This window comes from Lutra lutra, chromosome 9 (assembly GCF_902655055.1).
Source record: "Lutra lutra chromosome 9, mLutLut1.2, whole genome shotgun sequence".
NCBI classification, from domain to species: domain Eukaryota; kingdom Metazoa; phylum Chordata; class Mammalia; order Carnivora; family Mustelidae; genus Lutra; species Lutra lutra.
The window spans coordinates 113,549,902-113,566,093 of record NC_062286.1 but is presented as its reverse complement, the minus strand read 5'-3'; the positions used below and the strand labels follow the sequence as shown (position 1 = coordinate 113,566,093).

The following is a 16,192-nucleotide window of genomic DNA, read 5'->3' as shown; positions in this document are numbered from 1 at the left end:
TCCCACTTAGAAGCAAGGGGTAGATGTGGTTCAGCCAAGTGCCCAGGAAAAGGGAACAGACTTGATGACCATCCAGCCTGTCCATGCTGCAGAACAGCAAGAGCCCTGGGAAGACTTGATTTGGGCTTTAGTCAGGCAATGCCTCATGGATGTGAAAAGAGCAGGTAGATTGGCTGAACCCCAGCCAACACTCCACCCAGGCCCAGGGATTGCTGTTCATGTGGCCACTCTTTTCTGACCAGGCCCACCATGCACCATGCTTTCAGAACAGCTTGCTAAAAAAAAAACCCATGAGAGTTGGGAATACCATTTGGGGATGAGCTGGCGATGCACAAGGAGATTGAAGTGGGCAGTGGAGACTCAGCTAGCAGGCATTACTTTAACCTTCGAGGAGAATTAGCAATCCCTTTCTAGTGGAATCCACCCAGTGCCAATGAGAATCTCTCCCCTTCCTTGCCTAGAAGTCTACTCCTATAATCTGGGTCTCCGAACTCCAAGAATCAGCATTTCTCATTCCATCACATTTTCTTTGTACCTCCTAGTACAAGAGACATACAAGCTTACTACTTCCTTCCGCCCCTGAGATTGGGTAATGCGAGGAGTGAGGAAGTCGATCCGTAGGGATATTCTGTGGGAATGAAAAGGAAGATGAGAAAATTCCAGGGATAAACTTTGCTAACCTGACAAATTCTCTGACCCTCAAACAGAGCGGCAAATGCTAATGAGGGAGATTTCCTAACACGGAATTAAAATAGGCCAGTCAACTCAGAGGAAGTGGCCTATAATCAGCTTGAGAGGCCAGGCAGGGTTGCATGACTCCAGTCCCACTTAGGGAGGCAGAGACAACTCCTGCTGAGATGTCAACCTTCCAGCTCACAAATAAGATGGCCCAAAGCCATTTTCCATTTCCTTTCTCCTGGGCCAAGATTCTCTGGAGAAGACAGTGAAGAAAGGAGGATTTCCCTTGATAATGATTCCCTGGAGAATAGAAGGTGGAGGAACAAACAAACAAACAAAAATATCCCAAGTGTCCCAGGAAAAATATTAGGATGCAAGGCTGCCTTCACCACTTTGGTCTTCTTCATGCCTTATCCCTCCAGTTCCTACCATTCTCCCCTTCTCTCTCTTCTGTAGGCTAGTGACTGATTCTCGGACCCTCCATTTCCTCATGAATGTAAAATGGCGGTAATCACTGTCCCACCTGGGGATTAAGTATCTGCAAAAATCCCGCTTCCCTCTCCCGTTGGGCCCCCCATTGTCTTTGATTTATTCCTCTGCAGTGCCTTGTAATTTCGTTGTTTACCTGTGGTGTCTGGAAATCATGGCCTTCTTGGGATTTTCAGTGACTGTGACATATTTGTGTCTTTGTGCCCAGCCGTGAGTGCAGGCCTGGGCTCTGGAAGTTGCTCAGTGGGTTTGTTCAGTTGGTGGATGAACGTGTGTATCAACAGATGAAGACAGGAAGGACGGTATACCCCGAGTGTCACTGAGAGGCACTGATGGGTGCCATCCTTTAGCAAGAGGTGATGAGGAGGACCTTCACACATTTTGGGAGCCTAGTCTGTTTATGGCAGGAGTGGGCACCTTTCTCCCAGGAAGAGGGTTTCTGGGAAGCACCAGCAGGAGCTGGATTACAGTGGTACTGCCCCTGCTTCCAAAAGGGATTAGAAAGGGCCCAGGGTTGGAATGTGTCTGATATGTTCTTGTAGCTTTTGGTTTGGGCTCTTGTCTAGGGCCTCAGGCCTTTGAAGGAACGTGGTCACTGGACACTGCAGGACCCAGTGACTTCTCTGATCATGGCAGAAGGCTGCTCTGGGTCGGTACCTACATCGCAGAGGAACATCGATGACTTGTTCAGCTAATGCCCATTTGAAATCATCTGGTCCCACCAAGATGGGTTGAATGAATCCCCAAAGGATATGTCCACATCTTAATCCCTGGAGCCTGTGAATGTCACCATCTTCAGAAAAAGAGTCTGTACAGATATAACCAAGGTAAGGACTTTGAGATAAGGAGTTCTTCCTGGATTACCCAGGTGGACCCTAAACCCAATGATAAATGTCCTTATCAGGGTGAGCCAGAGGGAGATGGGACATGCATACACAGAGGAGAAAGCGACATGAAGACAGAGGCAGAGAATGGAGGGATGTGACCACAAGCCGAGGAAGGCCAAAGATTACCAGCTGCCGTAGATTACCAGCTTCCGGAAACAGGAAGAGGTAAAGATGGCTTCTCCCCCCCCCCCCCCCCCAGACTTTGGCAGGAGTGTGGCCCTGCCGACATCTTCCTCACTAGGTTGTGGGGGGTGGAAAGTCCAAATCTGTAGCACAAGCTGCAAATTCAGGTAAGAGTCAAAGTTGCAGGCCTGAGTCTGAAATCTGTAGGCAGGCCCGCAGGCTGGAATCCCAGGGAGGGTTTCGATGTTAGTTTTGAGGCAGAATTTTTTCTTTGGGAAACCCTGGTTTGTGCTCTTTAGGCCTTCCCCTGATGGGGTGAAGCCCACCCACCCTATATTACAGGTCGTCTCCTCTATTTAAAGCCAACTGATGGTTGATGTTCATTACATCTACAGAACACCTTCACTCACACATCTGGATGAGTGTTGGAGACACAAACAGCCACACAAACAACAGGGACCCAGAGCCTCGCTTTTCTTCCTTTGAACAATCGAATTGTGACCCAGGGGGTTTTTATTAGAAAAGTTTCAGGGATGGTTTTTAGGGGATCTTGCTCTATTTTGGACCCTGTTTTTGACCCTTAGGTTCGAGAGAACAACATCAGTTTAGTTAGCTCCTGTCATCCAGGGTTCAGTCCTGAGGGTCTGACCATTGTGGGTGAAATTGGTGACAGCTCAGGTGACCCAGGCTCCCATGCACCCAAACAAATTCTAATTCTTCTACAAATAGTTGCTAGTCTTCTCTGGGTTTAGAGACATCTTTTATTATAGTTACCCATTCAGTTCTGGTTAATTAGTTAATTCTACAGTTATCTCCATACCTGGCTCATGGCAGTCATGAATCTTTAGAGGTGACTGGAATTTAAGGATCTTAGGAGCTTTTGGGGAAAGCATAGGGGCTGGACAGGGGAGGAGGAGGAGAGGTCCCTGGAGCTGTGGAGGGGGGCCGTGGAAAAGTAAGGGGGGAGAGGCAGGGCTGCATCTGGGGAAGTAAGAGCAGGACAAGGAGGAGAAAGATTAAGGGCAACAAGTCTAGTTGGCTGTTACTTGAGTTTTCAAATTGCTCCTTAGCTTTGGCCAAAGAATCTTCCAGTGAAGCAATTTTTAAATCAGAATTTACTTTGGGGACATCAGCACACTGATAAAAATCTCTCTCTTGTTCCTTTTGTTTTCTAAAGGTGTCTCTCAAATGAACAATTTTGTGCAAGTCAAGCATTCCCTGGAGTGGCCACTGAAAGTCCAAACGATCCTTGGCGAAGTTAGGCCGTTTGGAAAGACAGGCACAAGGATTTGGATTCTAATGAGAATAATCGATCAGAGACAGGAGTTTTTCCTTGAGAAGGAGAGGACTTGGAGACCCCATGGCAGCTGGCCGTGGTCTGTAGAAAGGTGATGCTTTGACACCTTGTGTCTGTAGGACCTCAGCCTGAGAGTTGGCTGTCTCCAAATGCAGACCTGACAATTTGCACTCCCTGTGGAAAACCAGAGAGAAGACTCTCTCTGGACAAGGTATTGAGATGGAAGGAGACCCTCATTCAGCTTTACTAGTCATCCACAGCAGTTTGTCTGAATGGATTCTGGTGCAGTGAGAACCACAAACTCACCACTCTATGAGGCTGGCTTGACCTACAACCTACAGGGGGCCTCTGTCTGTGTTCTGCCCTGTGATTCTCCATCTGGTGAGCAAGAGTTTTGACAGAACAGCACCAAATGGAAGCACAAAAGAGAGGAACGTCCCAATTCCACCAAGAATGCAAACAAAGGAGACCCAGTCAAAAACCTGGGCACTAAACTGGTAAGACGTAGCTAAGGACTCAATGCCAAGCGGGGGGTAACTCAGACTAAGTGTTGACTCACCACCTTGGAGTGGATTTGACAAGTCACAAGTGACAAGGCACAGAGGGCTCATATGTTGTCTGCAAATAATGCCCCTGGCCAAAGGCTGGGGTCAGCAGGATGTGCAGTGCAGACTATGTCTTGTTGGACCCGCCAGGAGAGCTGTGGACAGAAGCAAAGACCTCCTAGATGAGAACAAACAGAGGCTGTTTATTCAAAGCCTTATTACAGCAAGGGAGTCAGCCACCATTACTTTGTCAGGGACTTAAAGGCAGGCAGGGAGTGGAAGATGTTCTAGCACAGAGAGGAAGGAAGGCTTCAGGTGTGCCATGATTGGAGGTTGTTGCCATGGGGACCCTGGAAGGAGCCTGACTAGAAGCCGGGCATCTTGTGTGATTGGTGGGGGGGAACCCATTTGCCTTTATTTGGTGGGCCCTGGGTGGGAAACAGGTACATGAAATCAAGAAGCTGGAAGTCATGGGAACAATTCCTGACCATACCAGGCCAATTGCTTTGAGCATTTGGCTTCCTGAACTGGTTGTTACAGACGGTGGCTAAGAGTTCTATTGTCATTTATGGTCTGGCCATCATCCATTTGTATATTCAGGTTCTCAGGAGATATTGGTGTCTTGCCCCGGCAAGTTCACAGTATGGGTAACGAAATCAGATGTACTTTGAAGGGCAAGACTGTATTCTGGAATCAGGGGGTCCCTCTGAGGCCAGGCAGGCTATGGGCAGGTGGCCGGTCAGAGCAGACTGACTGGGTTGGCCAATGGCTCCCTTCTGAGAGCAGGTTACCAGTGTGGGGCTGACCCAGGGATGCTGGCCTTATCTCTGACCAGCCCTGATTTAAGCTCTTCCTACTTTTTACACATCTCCTTTGGCATTGAGAGATCTTCCCCAGCTGCACCTGGTACCTTTAGGGAGTATTTTCTAAGGTTGGGAGGAAGTGGTATGGTTTTGATAATAGGGGGCCAGGGCGCAATTACAGCTTGCAGTTTCTCCCCGCTGTGTGGGGAAAGCATTGTCACACCTACAAACAAAGACGCTATGACAGTCACATCCTCTGACAAGCCAGAGCAGCCCATGTGCCATTGTGTTAAGAATCAAGACGCTGTGACATCACAGATTTCCCAGGTGGGTAGGGGTGCAGAGATGGCGGGAATTACAGGGGTCTTGTTCCTTTCATTGGGCAATTTAATGCGTTTCCTTCCCCTTGGAAGATTGGTTCTGGGAGTACCTCTAATTCCTGATGTCCAGTTATTGCTAATCTAGGGTGACTGAATGGGGGGCCACAAAACACAAGAATTGTTTTGTCACCAAAACCTCACTGAGTGGCTTGCTACAGTGCCTGAAAGGCTACATCCTGGCTCCACTCTTGGGTTGATCATTGCCTCCCATTTCCCCATTCATTCATTCACAAATATTTATTACAAGGGTGCACTATACATCAAGCCCTTTGCTGGGCAGGGGGGTAAAATGTTGCATAAGATATAGCCTGGATTTCCCTGGATACTGTAGTCTATCATGGGAGACAGGTGGTAAGGCACGGAAGTACAATGAGTCTAGTGCAATGAGGAACACGCACAGGGCACTGTGTCAGGACAGTGCAGGGCACTGGGCCACATAGATGGAGCATTGAGGTCGAGTGCCTCTGAGAGGATGCCATTTTGACTGAGACTGGATTTTTAGAAATGCTAAGTTTGTGAGGAACAGACAAATGCACCTCAGGCAAAGGAAAACCATGTAGAAAATTCTCAGGCCGGGACAATTATGGAATTCCTGCCACCAAATGAAGGCTGGTGAGCTTAGAGCACAGAGAATGAGGACTAAGGACATGAGCGACAGCCACAGAGGAAGTGGGGGGATACAGAGAGAGGCAGAAAGGTGTCTACATTTAATTCCAGCAGAATATTTGAATCAATGGAGAATTTTCCAGGAAACTTTTTACTAAAGCATGATGTATGGGGAGAGAACTTACCGTGGGTAAATGGCTTGCTGAATTTTCATAAAGTGAACACACTTGTGTAACCATCACCCATATGAGGAAATAGTGGGACCCCCTACTCCTGTCCCATGGGAGGCTGCCATTGGGCATCTGGACCTCCCAACTACCTGGTCCTTGTGTGGCCTCTTGGTCAGGAGCTCCTGCAGGATTGTCACTGCTCCTTAGTGCCCCCCCCCCCCCGCCCTGACCCCGGGCTGATGACGTGATTCACGGTTGCTTCTTTCACTAGACTTGAGGCTGGGCTGCCTGAGGGCAGGGGCGTATCTCTTCTTTTTACCCTTGGATCCCCACTCTGGGCTTGGATAATTTGTCATGACTGACCCACTGACCATCCAAGGTAGAGGCCACTCTTTTGACTTGAAAACCCCCCTACTCATAGATAGTCACTCCCATTCCCCTGCACCTACCCTCCCCCAGCCTGGGCAATCACTCATTTTCCTTCCTTCTTTCTTTCTTTCTTTCTTTCTTTCTTTCTTTCTTTCTATCCTTAAGATTTATTTATTTATTTGAGAGAGAGGAGAGGAGCAGAGGGAGAGAACCCTCAAGCAGACTCCCCGCTGAGCACAGAGCCTGCTACAGGGCTCAGTCCCCAGGACCCTGATATCATGACCTGAGCAGAAATGACGAGTCAGACGCATAACTAACTGAACCACCCAGGCGTCCCCCATCTACTTTTTATCTCTATAGATTTTGCCTATTCTGAACATTTCATTAAAATGACATCATGGATTGGCTTCTTTCACTTCACATAGTACTTTGAAGGTCCATCTGTGTTTTGCTGTGTTTCGGTACTTCACTCCTTTTATGGCTGAACAGCATTTCACTGTTTAAAGACACGGATTTAAAGTCTTTTCTGGTAAGTTCATCAGCTGGGGTTGCTCTGGGGCAGTTGCCATTGATTACCTCTTTTCCTGTGGATGGGTCCAACTTTCTCATTTCTTTGTGCCTCTCATAGTGTTTTTGTTGAAAGCTGTACTTTTAAAATAATACAATATGGTAGGTCTGGAAATTGAATTCTGTCCCCATCCCCCATGTCGGTTTTTGTCGCTGTTTGTCATAGATTCTGTTGTTTGCTTAATGACCTTCCTGAACGAATTGGGGAAAGTCTATATTCTTGATTGTGTGTGGCCACTGGAGTCTCTGTGAGGTTAGGTTAAGTGGTCAGCCAGTGATTGGACAGAGTGTTTTAAATGTCTGGAGACGACGAGTGTTAGCCTGGAGATGTTGAGTCTTACAGTCTTTGTCAGGGGACTCTGGGTACATCTTAGGGCCCATTTCCAACACTCAACCAGATCGTTGACACCCCTTCCTTAGCTTTCACTTGGGTGTGTAGATCCTTAGAGTGAGTCAAAGGTGAGAGCTTAGGGCCTTCTCAGGACTTTCCTGAACTCTTGCCCAGCCTTGTACACCCAGGGAATCTTCCAGACCCCCAGGAATATGTCAGAGATTTTGCAGGTACCTATGGAAATCTCATTCCCAATGTCTCACTTTATGTTTTTTTGGTTAACCTAATACTGTTCCAACTGTTATCCACCACCCTAGGTAGTGTGGAAGTTAAACATTTGCTTTTAATTGTTTTCAATGTGCCCCCAGGGGAAAAAAGCTTTTCACTCTTTCTTTCCCCTGGAAAAGCACAGAGTCAGGTCAAAGAGAGATAGCCTGGTAAGTGGAATCTTCCAAAATTAACCAGACAGGTCAGATAATGATAATTCTTTAGGACTGTGGCTTTGAAAGGGCTCCGCCCTGTTCTTTCTTTCCGGAGGCTGCCAGGCTGCTACTTTCCACAGCAAGTGTGGGCTGTTATTTTTTAAAGACTATTTGGAGCCAGAGAGTGGGGGATGGGATGAGGGCAAGTTAACCTGGCCACACAGCTCACTGTTCCTAATGAGATTCGGCTGGCTTTCTTTGAATACATACTCTGTTAATAATAAACTGAGGTGAATTTGCAGAGTTCTGAAAAACGTTGATTTTGATGATTCTGCTTTTACAGAGGAGAGAATTTTCAGAGCTCCTTACTCTGCCATTTTTGCTGGTGGTCCATCCTCCTGCAACTCTGTAATGTACTCATCTAGGCATTTTTTGATGCTCTTTTTCTGCATTTCTGTTTTCTGTGCTTTTCTCTTTTTTTCTTTAGCAAGTGTACATTATAGGTTGTGTTAGATACTTCACAGGTTGTGTTGTATGCTTCCTACTGCGTCACAGTGGGGACTGTGTCTTAACCTGTTGTCACATTCTTCGGATGTTAAAAATAAACTATGGATTCAGGAGTTGTCAGCTTGGTCTGTTGGTTACAAAGTTTCCCCACAAACTTCACTTGAAGATTTATGTAGTCATTTGTGGCCTCCACTCGTTATTTCTTCTGGGGTTGTGGAATTGTGATTTTTTTGAAATCTGTCATTCCTTCTGCATTTATGAGCTGTGATTCCTCTATGAAGAACTTCCATCAATTATTGGGTTATTCTGAAATACACTTTGCAAGGAAAAAGAATAGAAACTTGATTCTTTTGCTTTCTTTCTTTTTATGGTGATAATATTTACAGATAACATAAACTTTATTGAACCTAACGTGAAATTGATCATCCTACCCATTTAAGTGTATAGTTCAGGAGTGATAAGTACATTTATGTTGTTGTGAAACAGAGATCCGGAGATTTTTTTACCTTGCAAATCTGAAACTCTATAACCAAATCTGAAACTCTATAACTTTATAACTCTATAACCACAGCTACCCATTCCCCTTTCCCCCAGAACCTGGTAACCACCATTCTACTTTTTATGAGTTGACCACTTCAGATACTGCATATAGAGGAATCATTCTGTATTTGTCTTTTTATGACTGCTTCATTTCACTGAATACAATGTCCTCATTTCACTTAACATGTCCTCAAGATTCACCCATTTTCTAGCATGTGACAGGATTTCCTTCTTTTTAAAAATTTTTTAAAAAGATTTTATTTATTTATTTGAGAGAGAGAATGCAAGAACACATGACGGGGGTAGAGAGGCAGAGGGAGAAGCTCACTGAGTAGGGAACCTGATGTGAGCCTCAATCCCAGCAGCCTGAGATGATGACCTTAGCTGAAGGCAGACGCTTAACCGACTGAGCCACCCAGGAGCCCCTCTTTTCATTCTTTTAAGATTTTTTTTTTTTTTAATTTGACAGAGAGATCACAAGCAGGCAGAGAGGCAGGCAGAGAGAGAGGAGGAAGCAGGCTCCCCGAGAGAGCAGAGAGCCCGATGCGGGGCTCGATCCCAGGACTCCAAGATCATGACCTGAGCTGAAGGCAGCGGCTTAACCCACTGAGCCACCCAGGCGCCCCATCTTTTCATTCTTTTAAATAGTAGCCATCCTAATAGGTGTAATGTGATTACCTCATTGTGGTTTTGATTGGCATTTCTCTGATGTTGATGTTGATCATTTTTTTTTCATATGCTTATTGGCCACACAGGGTTTTTACTTAGACTTTATATTTATACCTCTTTTATCATATGCTGAAAATCAGTTTGATTCCTTATAACTTTATCGGAAGTACTTATTTGTTTTATCTTTGTATGTATATGTAGGTGTGTCTATCTGTAGATGTGTGTCTATTTCAAAATAACAATACTGACTCTGAGAGGCAGAATAATCTATCCCTGACTCCCCAAAGATGTCTATGTCCCAATCCCTAGAAACTGAATTTGTTATGTTTCATGGCAAGAGAAAATTAAGGTTGCAGATAAACTTGTTTACTACTCAGGTGACCTTAAAACAAGCAGAGTACTTTGGGTTTTGCAGGTGGGCCCAAGGGAGTCCCAAGAGTCCTTAAATGATGAGGAGGGAGGCAGAAGAATCCAAATCGGAGAATACCTCAGGAGAAAGATTAGACTGGCCATTGCTAGCACTGAAGACAGAGTGCATCATGAGTCAAGGAATGGGGGAAGCATCTAGAAGATGGAAAATGCAAGACAATAGGTTTTTGCTAGAACCTCCAGAAAGGAAAGCAGCCCTGTCAGACTTCTAAACTCTAGAATGGTGAGCCAATAAATTTGCTGTTTGGGGCCATGATAATTTATTATAGCAGTGCTAGGAAGCTCATACAGATTTTGGTGCCTGGACACAAAGTGCTATTGAAACGAATACCTAAAAATATGGATGAAGAAGGCTGGCAGCTGGGAGAATTTTTAGAGCATGATAAGAAAAGAAAAAAAAAGTAAATTGCCCTGAATAAGTTGTTAATAGAAATATGGATGTGATTGACTCTGTTAGTGCTGACTCAGAAGGAAGTGAGAAGCAGGGTAATTATCTCAGAGGGTACCTGAACCGTCCTGAGCAGACCGCTGATAGAAACATGGATATTAAAAGAGCTGTCGGCAAGGCTCAGATGGAAATGAGAGACGTATTCTTGGTAGCTAGTGGAAAGGGAATCAGCTGAAAGCACTGAATTGGGTTGTGCAGTTATGTGGAAAGCGAAACTTGTAAGTGACGAATTTAGATATTTACCTTAAAAAAAAAAAGATTTTGTTTATTTATTTATCAGAAGGATAGAGAGAGCCAGAGAGCACAAGCAAGGGGAGCAGCAGAGGGAGAAGGAGAAGCGGGGTCCCAGCTGAGCAGGGAGCCCGATGTGGGGCTCAATCCCAGGACTCTGAGATCATGACCTGAGTCAAAGGCAGTAGCTTAACCAACTGAGCCGCCCAGGCATCCCGGCATTTAGATACTTAGCTGAGATTTCCAAGCAGGGGGTTCAACATGTGACGTGGTTTCTTCTTGCTTCTTATAGTGAGATGTAAGAGGAAAGAGCTAGGTTGAGAAAGGATTAAGCAAAAAGGAACCAGAGCTTGATAGTTTGGGCAATTTTCAGCTTACCCAGATTGCAAAAGAAGCTAAAATGAGGAGATTCACCACCAGGAAACATAGTCTGGGAAGAAATTGAAGGGTGTGGATGGACAACCTGTTGTGAGTGCCTTGGAGGAGCCATTGTTCAGACTCCCCAGTCATACGGGGGGCTCCGTGAAGGTGTGTGACTCATGGACCCCTCAACTGCCTCAGCAGAAGCCAGAAATAGAGATGGGATTAACCAGGAAATTTCGGTAGGGGAGCGTCTTGTGTAATGGAGCAAATCCCTGAGGTAGACCCAGGAGATCCACAAGGCTCTTGAAATGTATTTCAGCAGAAATACAGCCAACTTGGACTGAAAGGTACAGAGAAAGGACAAAATGAAAGAAGACTGCTGGACACCAACGCCCCCATCCCCCAAATTCTACAGGCGAGAAACAAGTTGATAACTACTAGACTGCAAACATGTGCTAGTTTTCTTAAAATAAATAAAAGATGACTCCAAAGGGTGGGGCCACAAATGAGAGAGGATTATTCCCAGACCATGGAACCAAATGGAGTTTTTCTGGCTGGATTTTGAAATTGCTTGGGACATGTGACTCTTTTTTTTTTTTTTTCCTCTTCCATTTTCATCTTCTTTGAACCAAATGTCTAATTGTTATCTTATGCCTGTCTTTGCATTATACTTTAGGAACAGACAACTTGCTGCTTGGGTTTCATAGGCTCACAGGTGGAGGAGAGGAATTGTGTCCAGAGCTACAATTACAAGGTGAGAAATTTGTATTGTATTAGACTACTAAATTTGTGGTCATTTGTTACCTTGAGCAATAAGAAACCAATACTCCAACTTTATTGTCAACAATGAGACTACAGTGTGCAGTTCAAGATTTCTTTGTTGTTCATTTTGCCTTTAGAATATCACTCACTAGGGTCACATGGTCAAAATACTAGGTTTCTAAGTCATTGGCAATATTTATTTTCTATATGGTTGTTCTGCCAACCTCATATACAATAAGGTCATTTGTTGAAGCTTCTTTTTTACGTTTAGAGATGCTATTTTTCCTTTTTGAATTAACTTATTTTTTTAAGTTTTTTTTTTTTTAAATCTTTCATTTGAGAGAAAGTGAGAGAGAGAGAGAGCAAGCAGGGGAAGTGGCAGAGGGAGAGAAAGAAACTCAGACAGACTCCCTGCTGAGCACAGAGCCTGACAGTTAGCTCAATCACATGACCCTGAAATGACCTGAACTGAAATCAAGAGTTGGAGGCTTAACTGATTGAGCCACTCGGGCGCCCCCCTTTTAAAAAAATTATATGAAACATTACATGATTCCAAAATTGCATTCCGTCTCTCAAATTCTTTCTTTCCCCTTATTGCTAACCATTTTAAAGATTAGTTTTTGGCTTACCTTCTGTGATGAATGGAATGTTTGGTTGCTCCAAAATTCATAGGTTAACAGGAATGCAATGGGATAATAATTGAAGACGGGCCTTTGGGAGGTAATTAGGTCATGAGGTAGGGCTCTAATGATGAGATTAGTGCCCTCATAACAAGAGATAGAAGAGGTCTTGCTTCCTCCTTCTCCCTTCTGTGAGGACATAGCAAGATGGGAGCTGTCTACAGGCCAGAAAGTGGTTCTCACTACAGGCTGGATCTACCAGCACCTTGACTTTGGATTTTCCCAGCCTCCAGAACTGTGAAGAATAAATGCTTGTTGCTTAAGCCATCCAGTGGATGATTTTGTTAGAAAAGCCTGAACTAAGATACCTTCCTTTTGGATAAACACACACGCACACACACACACACACACACACACACACACACACAACTACCACCAGTGATACTTTCTTTCCTTTCTTACACACACATAGCAAACAATACACATTATCTTGTACCTTGCTTCTTCTTCTTTTTTTTTTAACATAAAATATTTCAAAGATCACTTTTTTATCGGAGATGCAGGTCTTCCTTGTTGCATTTTATAGGGACATAGCACCCCATTGTACAGATAGACTGTAATTCATTTAGCCATGCCCTGTTGTATATTTAGCTTGTTTCTGGTCTTTCACTATTACAAATAATGCTGCTTTATGACTAGCTTTATTCCTACATCTTGTTATATTTTTGCTAGCTATATAACATTTTGTTATATTTTTGCTCTATTGGGATAGATTCCTAGCAGTGAGATAGCTACAACAAAGAAGTTATGTGTTAACCTAACACATAAATTAAATTAAATTAAATTAAATTAAATTAAATGTGAATTTTCCTGGGTATTGTCAGGGAAAGAGCTTTTAAAAAAAATAGGTAGCTGTCCGAAATTACCTGTGTGATAGCCAGCTCCAGAATGTGACCTTAGAAATAGTTGGTTGAAGAAGAGTAAGGGAGAGGAAGTGTCACCACGAAGAGTAGGGTTTTGAGTGGAGATAGACATGTGGATGCTAAATTCACGAGAAATAGACATGGAGGAATGCTGTCAATAGGTGTTATGATTATTAGCAAATGAGAGGAATGACTAGGAGGTAGATGGATGGCAGCAGTGGGGAGCAGGGAGGGGTGACAAAACCATTTGACCCAGATTCTCAGAGGATCTGGAGTTTCAACTACCTAGTGGGGAGAGCAGAGTCAGGAAACACTAGGAGGAGGATAACTGTCTTCGTCAGTTTGGGCTACAATAACAAATTACCATAGACTGGGTGGCTTAAACAACAAATATTTATTTATCACACTTCTGGAGGCTGCGAAGCCTAAGGTCAAGGTGCTGACAGATCTGGTGTCTGCTGAGAGACCCCTTTCTAGTCTGCAGATGGTCATCTTCTTGTCATATCCTCCTACTAGAGAGGGGGGGAGGGGAAGGAAGCTCCCTCTTGTTTTTTCTCTTAAGGGTGCTAATCCCATTCATGAAGGCTCTACCTTCATCACCTAATTACCACCTCCTAATACCATCCCATTGGGAATTAGGATTCGAACATAGGAATTTGGGGGTGGGCCACACACATCTTCAGTCCATAGTGATTACCCAATCCTGAGATGCTGGGGGTGTTAGAGATGAAGCAGGGAACTACTAGAGAGGGCCTTGGGAAAGAGTGTTCTAGGGGATGCTAGATTTGTTAAGCAGGAGGGGAGTGGAATGCTCTCGAGGGGAGTGGAATGCTCCCGAGAGGAGTTTCACAGTGTAGGAGTGCTTGTTATGGAGTGGGAGGACACACTGGGTGTGTTTGGAAGGGCAGGGAGAGGTGGTTATTTGCATCACCAAAAAGGAGACCCAGGAAGTTGTTGAACTGGGGATGTGGGAGCTGGCAAAAGACAGACGCTAACTGAGATGATCAAGTATGTGTGATGTAGACATAATTGACTGCTCACCCAACATCCATCCTTCATTGTGCCTCCCTGCCATTCTTCCTTCCTGATAGAGCTTTTTGGTGGTTTAGCTATCTATCCTCAAGCCTTGTGCGTGTTCCTTCCCTAGTCTTAGGAAATGGGTCCTAATTGGGTAAAGCCATCCCAGAAATCCTGTTTTTAGACCCAATGTTTGGTTTAGGCATCGGCAAGGGATGAAATTCTGTTAAATGGGAGCAAGAGGATGTCTTCTGGAATCTTCTGGGAATTATTTTCTAGTTCTTCATAAAAGACACAAGGAAAAGATAACCACTCTTCTGCTTCTAGAAGTTATTGTTTCTGGTACAGTGTTTGGAAATCCTGCAGCCATCCTGGGACCATGAAGACACAGATTAGCAAGGTGATATGCTGGGGATGGCACAACAAAATGATGGAAGGAATCTGGTTTTTTTCTTTTTTTTAAAAGATCTTATTTATTTATTTGACAGACAGAGATCCCAAGTAGGCAGAAAGGCAGGCAGAGAGGGAGAGGGGGAAGCAGGCTCCCCACTGAGCAGAGAGCCCGACGTGGGGCTCAATCCCAAGACCCCGAGATCATGACCTGAGCCTAAGGCAGAGGCTTAACCCACCGAGCCACCCAGGCGCCCTAGGAATCTGGGTTCTTGATGATTGTGTGAGCTGCTGTGCTGAATCAACCAGCCTGGAAGCTTCCATACTGTCATTGGAAACTCTTAGTTCCATGCCTTGAACTTATGAGGAAACTCTCAGTTTCCTCATAGGCTACTTTGAGTTGGGCTATGTATCTTTTTATCTTCTTCTTTTTTTTTTTTTCACCCATAAATGTCAAAATGGTAACACGAGGCGTGAAGAGGTTGGGAAATGTACTTATTTGTCAAGACATATTACTATTCCCAATAGTATAGGGATTGGTCACTAAAAACATGTTAAGAAATAGATATGTTGATAGGGGTGTGTGTGTGTGAGTGTGTAGATTATTTCTCAAAGGATTCTGTGAAATTGGTAGCAGTGTTTACTTTTGTGGAGAGGAATGCCTCAGGGGCAAGGTTGGAAGGGAGATACTTTTCACGGTTTGCCTTTTCCTTTTCAATTTTGCATCTTATACATGCATTATTCATTCAAGTAAGACAACTCAATAGCATAAAATATGCATTGAAAGTGGCAAAGAACCTAAATGACATTATAGAAAATAAAATTAGTGATGGATCAGCAAACCAAAGACAATCTAGAATGCCATGCAACAGGTCAAGAGATGAACTTGATGAGAGAGAAGATGAAAACTCTGAAGAGAAAGCATAGAGCCCACCACAAAAATGGAACAGAAGCAAGAATTAGAGGCAAATAGGATGCTTTTCTGAGATCAGAAATGATGAAGATAAAAAACCCGAATTGTACACCCTTAAATAATAATGTGCAAGAGAAAATAGTTTTCACATAGTGGTATGTGAAAAAAGTAAGGATTTTGTTATTAGAGGTCATCTATCTCCTCATTTCTTTCTCTATTATTAAGAATTGTGATTAGACAATATCACAAAGTCCAATAAAATATAACTAGACTGAATATAGATGTGTCTTTCTTTTATCCAACAGACACTTTCAAAGGTGTCAAATATTTGTAAATATTTTCATACAATAAAATAATATGTACCTTTCTGAGAAAAAAAAAGATAAGAAAGTTGGAGAATCTTGGGGGCCAGAGACCGTGCAGGGTATGGGATATAAAATCAAATATTCTAATTATTGAATAATTTTCTTAGTGACTTGTAGTTTTGGAAAACAGTTTCTATAAAAATTTAAATAAAGTGAGAGAACTGCAGTGAAAAAGAAGAACTGAATGTATTTCAATAAAAGAATAATAATAAAGAACCTGGTATTTCAGTGTATCCTGGTGAAGATTTCATAGTTCGGGATATTAAGAAACGTAATTCAGTCTGGACTCAGATTTCTCCCTGATAAAGACAGTGGGGTAAATGTCAGAAAATCATTTTTTTCTTTTTT

The 16,192-nt window shown here is 43.8% G+C and overlaps 1 long non-coding RNA gene across 1 annotated transcript; it reads left to right on the top strand.

Annotated features, from left to right (window-relative positions):
* The first annotated feature begins 1,919 nt into the window (after positions 1–1,919).
* On the top strand, positions 1,920–3,965 carry LOC125109076 (uncharacterized). The gene is made up of 3 exons (XR_007130098.1): positions 1,920–1,994; positions 2,072–2,219; positions 3,355–3,965. It is a non-coding gene; the product is annotated as an uncharacterized LOC125109076 (long non-coding RNA).
* Positions 3,966–16,192: the final 12,227 nt, after the last annotated feature.